Below are 12,271 nucleotides of genomic sequence, written 5' to 3' on the forward strand. Positions count from 1 at the left end.
ACCAATGGCTTGACTCATACACCAACCCTTGCTAATCCACAGAGTTTAATTTTTACTCCTTGACAAAACTTTTCTCCAGATATGGCCTGGGGCCAGATATGGCACAGCGCAGCCACTGCTCTCCAAAGGCAGCTACACTATGGTCTGCCTGCTTTAGATAGAAGCAGACCCCACCAACTGGTTTCAGAGAATGGCCCTTTGTATCTTCTACTTAGTTGAAGAAAAATTGGCATGGATGACAAATCTACGTTATGACTTTGAATGGAAAGGAGGAAGACAGAAAGGTATTTTTTAAATGAACATTTAAATGAACGTAACGGTAAAGAATATAAATATAGCAAAAGTAAAAGAGAAGCAAAATGAAGGCGTAAGAATGACTACAAAAACTATTAAATAAGAATACGACATTCATGATTGTGATCACATTGGACAAATATGACAGGGAGACTAACTGTTATATAAACAAACTGGCATTTTAAACTACGCTTCACATGATACATAGAGAGGTGACCTACTCCTTGTGAATTAGCTCAGAGAATCAGAGAATACTTCCGACCAGAAGGAAGGTAGGAATGAAAGTTCTCAAAACTGTATCAACTTTATTTCTATCAAAGTCAGTAGTAAAGCGTCGTGAAAAAAAAAAAAAAAAAAAAAAAAAAAAGCCATGCTGGTGCTGAACACTGTTACATTGTTGGCCATCTTGATATATAGGCAGAAGCTGAGCTATAAAGACTTAATGGTCCTATACAGGAATGAATTATTATACGGACCTCATTCTGTATGGGAGATTGTATTCTGTAAGGATATTATGAGATATAATGGTCAGTTTTTCAGGTGCACTCAACTTTACATCCTTCACAATGAGAAGTATGTAATAAGCAGTTCAGAAGATCAATGTGGTTGCTTTATTCAATGAAGAACTATGGTCCTACAAAACTGAGTTTATAAATAATGTATGTATGGAGTACCTTTTCATCTATTTCCATCCCAAAATGGGGAAGCATGATTAAAAATACATGCTATCCTTTCAGCTGAACACTTTAAAAAAAAAAAACAAAAAACAAACAAACAAAAAAAAAAAACAAAAAACAGATAATTTTACTCAAATTTACAAGAGTTTAAGGTTCAAGAATCATTGGTCATTGCTGAATGCAAATAAGCACAAAGGAAAAATATATTAAGTTAGCACAATTGATCTTTCATCATTTTAAATGGTACCTTATAAAATTTCCTGTAAATTCAGCCTGAAATACTCCCATCATTGACTGTCATCAAGTAGAGCAGGGTCACTTTGGGAAAACCCATTCTCAGTGATGTAAATTACAGGGATATTATATGTATCCTAGAACAAGAGAGCAGAAGTTTTATTCAGAACAGATGTAAGAAAATCCATAAAATCAGATGCATTACCCTCTATCTTTTCTAAGCTACAAACTAAAACTAGTTTTCATCAAATTGCACTGACCCTATTAACTTAATTTTCCATGAGCTGACCTTTTATGACTAACAATGGAAAAGCAAAACTGTGCAAATATCCATGAAGACAGTGAAATGACTTATTTTAATGAGAAGACTAAAATATCTTTCCTGCATTAGCATCTGCTTATTGTCACTGCTCCTTAACCCCTTGGTACTGGCAGTCACCGCACGTCCCATTGCCAGGAGTAGATGCATGCCAGGAATGCTTACTGCTGGAATCACAAAGATCATTTCTGGAGTTCAAAAGATGATATAACACTGGTGTATTATTTCAAATTGTAAAATAGCTATCAAGTACAAAAGCAATAGGAAAATACTAAGGTTCCTACTCTTAATAGATAGCATGCAAAAATTAAATTAAAAATCCCAAGGTGACTCGTCTATTTATGTATCGTACAATGTCTTATGCCATCCAGATGGGCTCCTCAAAAAAAAAAAAATCACTCATATTACTCATTGGATTCTCAGAAACCTCATTGGCCAGCTAACAGTGGTTAAATAGTCCTGTGAGCCTTATGGTCCTGTGAACCTTGATATAATACAGAAGTCAGTGTAAACCCCATGGTACTACAGCCAGCCACAAACTCCCAGTTGCAACAGGCCAAGAAGGATCCATTATTTGTTCAGCCTCAATGACCATTGAGATGCTTAGATTCTTGTCTGTATTTCTTGATCTTAAGTGAAATAGTTCAGAGCAAAGAAGTCAGCAGTATTCATGACAATCATTTTTAACTCTTTACTGAATTCCAGAAGCCTTGATGATCAGTTCATAAAAGTGAATGTGTTACTGAAATACTGAATTTCTGTCTGGATATTCACCATCAGTAAATACTGTTCTGATAAACCTGTCTAAGATAAAGGATAGCTGCCATGTAAGCTCTGGTACCAGGTTTTATTGTAGCTGGGGCTATGCCCTTTTCACAACCATCTACACCAACAGCATAAGGCTTATTAATAGTGATCCACAGATTCACTCAGTCTTCAAATGCTCTGCAGCAGTATTTTGCATGAATATCAAAAGTCTCAATGATCTTTTCAGATCTCCAGCCCCTTTATCTTCTAAAGACTGAGGTAAATCAAAGTGATACAGTGAGCAGGATGCCATTTGCCAAGTTATTAATGATTTTGTTGATGTAATTGACTCCCCAAAACATTGAAAGAAATATGAACGGGTTAACTTATTACATTTATTACATTTTTACACGTGAAGATACCTCACTGCACATTTTTCTCTGTTATGAGATGCAAACATTCTCTCTCAACTACATGCTGACTACTGTTACAAGACCCCAGAGTTGGCAAAAATGCTCAGCACACAACATCTTCTATTCAGGCACATAAAATAAAATGAGGATGCAAATTTTCAAAGTAGATCACTGGACAGCAGCTCCTCAGGAGAAACATAATTCTGATGGGTGCTGGTCACATGAAAATATAATCCTTTCATTAAAATGCCTGAATGGCAGCCCAGCTGCTTGTACAAAACCAGAATGCATTGGAAAAATCCTGACACTTCAGAGTATGACAGGTAGATTTGTTCCAATGAAAGTATTTCTCGCCTTGAGAACTCTATCTTTTAAAAACTTTAGTGTCACATTCAGCGAGGTAACCAAGCTGATCTTTTATGATTTGAATTTGGTTAGCTGGGTAAACTGCTTCCTCTCAGCTGTTCTGTTTTCTATCGCTCTCCATGCCTACATCAAGACAAAGAAGATATTGTCGATGTACTAAGTACTTTGCAGTGGTGTGAATTTAATCATTCCCTCATTCAATGGGGCATCCTACCAGATCTACATGAAATTTATGGCTTTTCATGGTACTCTGATAGATTTTAGGTGTTTAGGGCACTGGTCTATTTAGCTACCAACTTGAACAACTTTGCAATATTTTATCCAAGCAACCAACTCTCTTCCTTTTACACTACCGTTACGCAGACAATTCAGTCTCTCTGGTTCTCAGAAGGAATTAACTCACCTTTCTAAAATCTCATGACTTCCAACCTTTCTTGTCCCCCGTTGATAAGACAGACTTCAACTACAATTTCTTGGATGCACTGTTAACAGCGGCCAGCACTGGGGATGCATTTCTAGAGGCTTAAAAGGAATCCACCTTCTGTACAGATTTAGCAGTGGCTGACATGAATATGCTTCCTAAAGGACTATTTTTATGCTGCTCAGAGTTCACTGCAAGTTTAAATATCAAAATACCTTAAGCTCTCATATAAGCATTTTTAATTTTGCTTAAATCCAAACACAGCTACATTGCTTTTAAGCCTTTTGAAAACACTAGATATAGCAAAACACATCATAAGCTCTGGTTCAAAGAGTATCAATTAGCCTGCTCTTTTACTAGAACTATCTGGTTTAGTGAGGTAATTGGAAAAGGCCAACAGAGGCCTTGAATTATTATTTGTTAAGCTAAGAGGCTCCAGCCAGGAATAGGTCTCCATCATGCCACTGGAATTTAGAATCAGACAGCCTTTGCTTCAGAGACTTGGGCTAAATATACCAAAGTGTTTAAGAACCTTAGAAACCTAAAATTCATTGAGGGTTTGTGGGTCAGCTGCTTAGGAAATGTCTATCCCTAGGAGTTGCTGTATTGAAGCCCAAAACTGAAAAAGGTCTAAAAAAGTTGAGAACTCAGCAGAAAGGAGGAGGAAGAAAGGAAAACTAAGCTGCACAAGTTAACAAAATGTAGGCTTAGGAGATTACATACGGTTTGTATTATTATTATCAGTGTGTGAACCACAGATTTTTTTAATTCATATGAGGAAATTGGTTCAGTAATAAATATGTCTCTACTGTATTGTACTATACATTCCCAGCAGTGTGTAGGTCCAGCTTTGTGTGTATTGATATCAGGCTTCAAATTATCCTAATTGCAAATGACTGATCTTAAGGATTTGTGTCAAATTGCTTTTTTAATGCAACATATACTGCAGCAATCAATTATGAACCCCATATATAGACAGTGCCTTCTTGCAAGCAAACAGGTGCAAACACATGTCTTAGCACAGCTCAACTCAATAAGTTTGTTTACAAAGTAATTAACTCAATAAGTTTGTTTACAAAGTAATTCACAATAAATCTCACAGGTAGTTTGCTTTTTCTTCCAAGCACAGCACCAAAAGAATTCATTAAATTCTGAGGAGATATATACACCCACATAAAAAGGTGAATGATTATATCAGAACTGCAATTTTTGAGAAGAATATTCTTGCAATTTGCAACAAATTAGGTGCAAATACAGTTTGTGTCTGTTACGTTTGAACAGTGACCCATTTAAATTCAGAGGGACTGGCTGTGTGTTAACTGTTACTGGTGGGACTACAAGTTTTACTACGTAAACATAATCTAGGGAAAACAATCCTTCACTAGTATATAATTCTACCATGTTAAGAGTAATGGTCAACTAGAAGACAATACTTTTTCTTATTCTAATTTTAAAATTATAAATTTTATAATACAATTTATAGCATTTAAGCTCAACCAGCTACCATTCATTCTTTGCATTTCAATTAAACAACAATATTGGAAAAGATTTATCCTTTGTGTTAGGGAAAAGAGAGAGAGAGAGAGAGAGAGAAAGAAAGAGAAATCTAACTGCATCCCTGAAAAATATGTCAATTCAAAATTCCAGATTTTGCCATACCTTCCAGAGTAGCCTGGTTTAGTGTTTATGGCTGTATCTGCGAGTTAGCTAAAAGCAGAACTACAGAAGAAAACTTTCCTCCAGGAAAATGTGTAGATAAGTGTTTGTTTGTTTTTTGTTTGTTTGTTTGTTTGTTTTTGATATTTTGTTATGGTAAATTGAAGGATTCTTCTTTTCTCCTTTCTATCATCCCATCCCAGTTCCCTGCCTCAACGCCGAAGTGAGGCAAACCATCAAACTCTCCCAGACCCAATAGCCCCATGCCTGCTGCTTCTGTCTTCTTCCGCATCTGCACTTAGTGTTTAGCAGCTAACCTCTTCTGCTCAGGGCAGCTTCTAGGGCACAAATAATTGCGCGAAAATTCTTCAAAACCAAACTTGGTCCTGACACGTTTTAAGAACAAGACACCTACAGCACTGCTTCTTTAACAGACCCCACCCCCACTGAGTTGGAAACAAAATTGTTTTAAAGGTTTTCAAATGTCCTCTGTTTTAGGTGTGAAATTGGTAGTGAATCTCTTGGTGTGAATGATTTCATTTGAAAGGACATTGCTCTAAGCTTTCTAATTCTTCACATGCTCTTTGTAAAAATGTTTATATAGAAGATGATGGCCTTTCCGTGCTAGGCAGTTACAATTGCTTAAACAGATCACTGCACAAGAGAAGTGAACTCCTGCCTAATGAAAGCTGGCCTACTTGGAGTTCCTCCAATGCCCTTTCGCTAAATGTAAAGTTCATAATATTAATCAGGCAACTGCTTATACTGGGGATCGAGTGAACATTTTCTGAAATTATAGCCGAGTTTTGTCAAAATGTTAGCTTTCCTTACCAAGTCTCTGCTATCTTCCACTCCGATGACTGAAAAACAAAGCCTGTTCAGCGGGCAGCTCTGTGGCATTGCATGGAGCCTGCAGCACTAGCTGAAGGAATATCAGTACAGGAAGAAACCACAAGGACCCAGCCAAATTTAAATTCAATGTGCCACAAAAAGCATTCCAAGGGAAGGACAAGCTGTGCTAGTAAAAGTGGGCCACATATTGTAAATTTTGGTGGCAAAGGGAAGTCTTCTGTTCAAGCCTCTACGGGATGCTGGCACAGCTTTTGCAGTCATGCTCGGCAGGGGAAAATGGCTGGTTGGTCTGTTTATAGCAGATCCACCAACACCCCCCCCCAGCCCTCCCCCCCCCTTCCTGAATTCTTGAAACAAAGGCTCCTTTGCTCTCTGGTGAAAAATATAATCTGCAGAGGACAGACTGCTGCCTATTGAACAGTCAAGCTCTCCATGACCAAAATCCTGCAGAAAAATATTGCTTCTGCTTCTTAGTACTGATCAGAAAAACCAAGAGCATTTTCTTTGAAGCCTTCCATTTTTGCAATCTTCAAACCAGTGGAAGAAAAGAATTTCCAAGGCAAACACGGCCCCAGAAGTGCAAAGGTATATATCTTCTTGGTAGAACTGAGATTCAGAGTAGGAGACGGAACTGAGATTCAGAGGTTCATCCAAATCTGCTTTGCATGTTTTCCTCAGAATGTTATCCTCCCAGCATACAGGAGACCTCAGCCAACTGCTTTGATTCTCCCATTCTTTCTGGTTCAGCTTCAGTTGCTTTTATACTTCACAATTCTCTTTATTTCATCTTTTTTTCCATTCCCTATTTTCTGCAGGGAATGCTGCCATTTCCATATTTTTTTTCTAGTAAGTCACCTTCATCTTTCCCCCAGTCTATACCAACAGAATTAAATAAAGAAATCAGATGTGCAACAAATTTTATATCTGACATCTAGCAATCTGGCCAGCTTTTTTTTTTTTTTTTTTTTTTTTTTTTTTTATGTGCTGTATCCCTTTACACGTATACTTTTATATTATCTGCTGAGGTTGTGAAAACTCTTCTCCTCAGAGCAGGAGCTGTCTTGTGTTTGTCACAGACATAGTCCCTAGCTGAGTCTGAAGAATCCCCTTTAGTTCTCTAAAATAAATAAATAAATAAAAATCTGGAAAAAAATGTCCCTCGGTGTAAAACAGTCAACATGAAGTTCAGTACGTCAGGGTATACTGATAATCTATCTAAATGTATTTGCCAAATAAGAGATTTGTCTATTGTACGCCATCCAAAAATATCCTTGTGGCTAGGATTCCTGTAACTAAAAACATTCTGATGAAGCAAAATGATTTAAAGTTACAATTAAACTGAAGTAAGCAAAAATACATAGGAAACATAATACTAATCCTATCCCAAAAGATTGTGCTATCCAAAGGGATCTAGAATATTAATTAGTAAGTTGTTGCAAACCTATAAAAAATCATCCCATAATTACTCTGAAAAAAGTTGCAATTTCAAAGCTACACTGCAGAATAGCATACTGGATTAATTATGCCAGACTGCAGCAATAACCTTGAATTAAAGCTGCAACCTTCTATTTTTAAGAAACAATTGCCTTTCTGGTTGATGAAACCTGTCGTCCCATCAGGTAACAGACGTGACCAGGAAAGAGAAAAGCGATAATGAGTCAATCCAAGCTGTTTGATACATTTCAAATCTTCCTCCCACAGAGTGTAGCTGCCACAAGCTACATCACCAGTCTGGTTCTTGAAAACTCGATCTCCTCCCTGATGGGTGAATGTGTCCCAGACATTAGGGCCCTTTCCATCTGCATTCCAGCCTTCTGCTTGAAAAACAAAACTTGGTTGTTACACTTTTGACATCAAAAAGCATATGTTGAATGTAAATATTTACCATGAAGTAGGCACAAGAACCTCAAAATCCTAAAAGCAAATCAAGCAGTATCTCCCTCCCCACATCATTTAAAGTAACTAGGAACTTTCAAGCATTAGTATATATATTTGCAATAGGTTTTGCGTTAATTCATATTTTTGCTTGCTGCTAATTATTTGAAAATCCTGCTTCAAAAAGTACGAGTTCTGACACACTTCATACTTCCTTAGCCAAAAATCAGATGTTTGCAACTCTGGAGATATTACAAGTTTTCACAAAGGGCATTTTCTAATGCAGCTTCCATCCATAAATGTAAAAGATCAGTCCATATCAAAGAAAGCCTTTAGGGTATGAGAAATACATCCAACAAATCGGCACTTATGGCTTTCTAGATGTCCTTTGAAAATCCTGACAGTCTGTTAAAAAGAAAGGAATGCCATTATGAGCCATGGCCCTAGGCATATACAAGCTGAATTAATAACACAGCTCTGAAAAACTTCTGCTTTTTGCTTAGCCAAACGTTCACAGAAATGAATTTTAAATGTTCAAAATCCCTGCACCATTTTCTTCACTCTCATAGTTTTGGGAAATTTCTTTACAATCCCAAAAATAGAGATAGTGAGATTACGTTTAAAATATTTCAAATTTAGCTGTTGTTTGAGATTACACATCATTAACATTACATAGAACTTAAGCCAAACAAATGCACCTTCCTTCTTGACAAGCTTCTTTGTCTTTCCAGAGCAATGCTGTAACGGAGGCAAACATTTCATTTTTAATGTGGAGAGCAATGTAAACCTACACTCCTGCAAAGTAAGATTTTATCATAAAATTCCAAATAACCCCAAAATGACCAACATCATTTACCAGCAAGATTTTTCAGAGCTCCAGTGAATGCATTGTTCCAGGGTTACTCTCTAAAAACTAAAATGACATTGTGTGTTAAAATCATGTATAAATTAAATATCAGTTGGGTTGTAAGATTAATAACTATATAATAGCTACATATCAATCCTCAATAAAAGTGTTTTAATAATCAATTAGTATCATAGAAATTAGAGATGGAGGAGAACTATTAGGAGGTCATTGAGTCCATCCCCTGCCAACGCAAGATTGCTCCCTTAAGTATATTCGGTACTTAATACACATCTGTCTTATTAAATCTAAGTTTAATGCAAGGTTAAGCATATTGAAGACACTTAATTTAAAGCATTACTAAAATTTGTAATATCACTTCTATAACCTAGCTTTTCAAAGATCATTGTCACATTTCATGTTCTTTACAGAATTTTATTGCAGCACATGAACACCAATACATCTACATTTGGTTGGTCAGTAAATTAAACTCTTATGTGGGACAACCTTCAAAGTAGGTCAAATTTTAGATCCAGACAGTTTGAGTTTCTCTTGATCTCAGATTTTATCACAGACTTTGCGCTCTGCCTGTATGGTCTTTAGAAAAATACTGTACTAAGAATTTTCTCTGTCCTGCTTTTGATTTCAAATATGCCTACAAAAATAAATATTCATTTCAGAGGAGTGCATGAAATAACAAACAATAGTAATTCTTTGGTGGTACATAGAATATGGAAGCCTTTGAGAGCAGGCTTCCTGCACCACATCAACATGACACAGCTCCTTTTCACCACGGTGGGGGTAAAGGGAAGCCAAAAGCTGCCAGAATGGGCAGCTAAAACACCTTCGTTTAAGAATCAGCAGCTAGTACCAAAGCTGCATCATTGCTTTTTGTGTCTGCCTTCCTCCAGTGAAGGAGATGAGAGGGAGGGGGAGAAGCATTTGATTTTCAGCAGTCTGACAGTACTTCTCTGGTGGTCATTAGCCACTATAAAGCCAATGGGGGCTGTGGCAAACAGACCCACTTTCAAGCATTCCTCATCTTGTTCAGAGAGCCTCTCTGTACCATGTGGAGTACCTGAGCTAGCTAAATAAAGTGTAGGAAGCAATCCAGGCAAGGCAACAGAGAGCTCCACATACACTAAAGTATCCTGCTGAGCCACAATTAGCCTGCACAGAGCTCTGCTCTGCTTCAGCTAGCTTCAATGAACTGAGCCTGCACCTCTAAGCTTGTTCTGAAACCTCTATGCTACATGGCAGTTCATAGTGGAGACATACCCTGAGTTTTAGTAAGCTTCAGGGCCAGGAAGAAAAAAAAAAAAAAAAGAATAAGGAACTGATTTACTGATTTTACATTTCAAACACACAGGTGAGGTTTAGCTATCAAATCCTTACTTAGTACAACAACATGCCATCAAGTGATTAATCTAATGATGAACATGATGAAAGGTGATGCATATTCCCCATTTACTGCAATTATTACAATAGAATAAGATAGGATTCTTTTCCTTTTCAGTGGAGCTAGTGAATTGGGGCTATTACTGATCAGACTATTTTAGTTTTCATCTGCTTTCCAAGTTAGGTTTTCTTCTAATTCAGATGTGCTTTTACCTTTCAGAGTGAAGTTTTCCTGGCCTGGTCTCTGCTAGGTAAATTTTGTTTGAATTAATGTAGCTTGTATGTAGGCATATGAAAGAAGTGAAGAAAACCACTTTTACCATTACAAGAATTTTTTGCAACTTTTCCCTCCTTTCAAAGAAAAAAAAAATCAAGCAGAGAGTTGAAATTTAGCATAGAAATGGCCCTCAGTAAGAAGAAGTGCCTTTGAGTGTTCTGGTGCAAATTGATTTTGATTTGACTGAGTCATGAACCTCTGAAATCTGCACTTTGAGCATGCAGAGTACAATTGGTATGATTTTTTAGCACTTTGAAATATACAGAGTGAAGAAGGTTGTGCTGTGCATAAATACATAGCTGACAGTAAAAAAAAAAAAAAAAAAAAAAAAAAAAAAAAAAAAAAAAGGTAGACTGTCAAGCCCTTGCCTCATCTACTGTGTATCTTGTGATATGTGCAGCAACTGGGTTTGGAGTCTACAAGAGCTATTGCTTCAATCGTGCTGCCTTTAAGTCAGAAGCTGCATAGCTTCCACAGCTTTCAGGAGGAGGAATTCCCTGTTGAGTTTCTTACTTCTGTGGGAAAAGGGTCATTTGAGCAATGTCTAGACCACATTATAGATTTTTTTTAATGTTTCTCCCACTCAGAGGCCTTAGGAAAGCTCATTAAAAATACATTAAGAGAACATTAAAGTTGCACATCTAGCCACTCAAAAGGCAGGAAATTATAATGTCATCTGTATGCACACACAATTCACATTTTAAGAATTAGTTAGCAGAGCTCTGCGCGTTGCAGGACTTGAGTTAGGATCTGGCCCAGAATATCGATTCCCGGGGACGAGTGAGCTGTTCAGGCTATTAGGTGAAACGAGCAGAGCTCGTTAAAAGGTTCCAGGCATGGGCAAATATTCTCGCTTTCAGCAATAACCAAGAACTAAAGGCTACATCCTCAAAGACAATTTTAGATCTACAACTCCCATTTAGGCACTGAAATCAATGGGAGCTAAGTGCCTGTACGCTGCAGGGTATAATATGAGAAAATCAGATCTATATGTATTTTAGGGGTCTCTAAACAAACATTTATGAAGAGAGAAAGGTTGGGGGTTTACAGCTGTCAGTGTCCCTGTATCTTACAGACTTGCATTCCCTACTCTGCCACATAGTTTCTTACCATGCTGGGCAAACTGCTTTATCAGTGGCACATGCTTGGGGGGGTTCTCCCACTGTTAACCTCCCAGTTCACAGTTTTTCATATTCTTTGAAGATAAATTCCTCCTTGAGGACCCCCATGAGTACCAATATCTGATGAGGGAGTTCTCCCATCCGTGCTCTTTGGGAACAGCCAATAGTAACCTACCTAAAGTAGCTCTAGAGAAAGGAAATAAGAGCTGGTGGGAAAATGACTTATTTCTGTCCTCCTCCCTCTCCCCCCCCCCCCCCCCCCCCCCAGTAGCTAGTGGTGGAGGTTCCTCCTCCATTCCCATTACCTAACCATATTTCTGAGATCTGAATCACCTTTTAGCCTCTTCTTACTGCTCAGGCCAGAAGTGTTTAAACAGAAGTGCTACATGCATTTGCATCAGAGGCAGCATCCAGGCAGTGAGGCAAAGATCAATCACTCTCCTTCCTGGATCCTGACTTCCTGCTCACTTGAAACTTCCTTAACACTTTGGCAGCTAAAAATTGACACCTTCAATTTGATATGCCGCTGTAGCTGCACCCCAAGCAAATCCAGCTGGAAAAGCAATATCCTCTAGCACCAGCTGCAGAGGACAGGCGAATACACAGCATTATGCGATGCTATGGAGATGTGGGCTTCGTTTGCAGACAACAGTTTCTGGCTCGATCACTCTTCCACTTGTTACAAGCAGATTCTATACTGAAGACAAAAATAAACCCTGTGCAGCTTCACAGGCTGAAGGGTAAGCCATGCACTTTGCATATCTCCGGATTAAAGCA

General features: G+C 37.9%; 1 pseudogene across 1 annotated transcript in view; it reads right to left on the reverse strand.

The window, feature by feature from the left end:
* Nucleotides 1-832: 832 nt before the first annotated feature.
* LOC309877823 (cytosolic beta-glucosidase-like) overlaps nucleotides 833-12,271 on the reverse strand; it is a 40,296-nt pseudogene continuing 28,857 nt past the window's right edge. The window contains exons 3-7 of the transcript in view: nucleotides 12,003-12,075; nucleotides 7,566-7,793; nucleotides 2,325-2,452; nucleotides 2,009-2,107; nucleotides 833-1,342 (exon numbers count right to left, since the gene is read on the reverse strand). The product of the transcript in view is annotated as a cytosolic beta-glucosidase-like (transcript). The remainder of the gene's footprint in view (nucleotides 1,343-2,008; nucleotides 2,108-2,324; nucleotides 2,453-7,565; nucleotides 7,794-12,002; nucleotides 12,076-12,271) is intronic.

Source organism: Aythya marila (genome assembly GCF_965140915.1).
Source record: "Aythya marila genome assembly, chromosome: 4".
NCBI lineage: Eukaryota > Metazoa > Chordata > Aves > Anseriformes > Anatidae > Aythya > Aythya marila.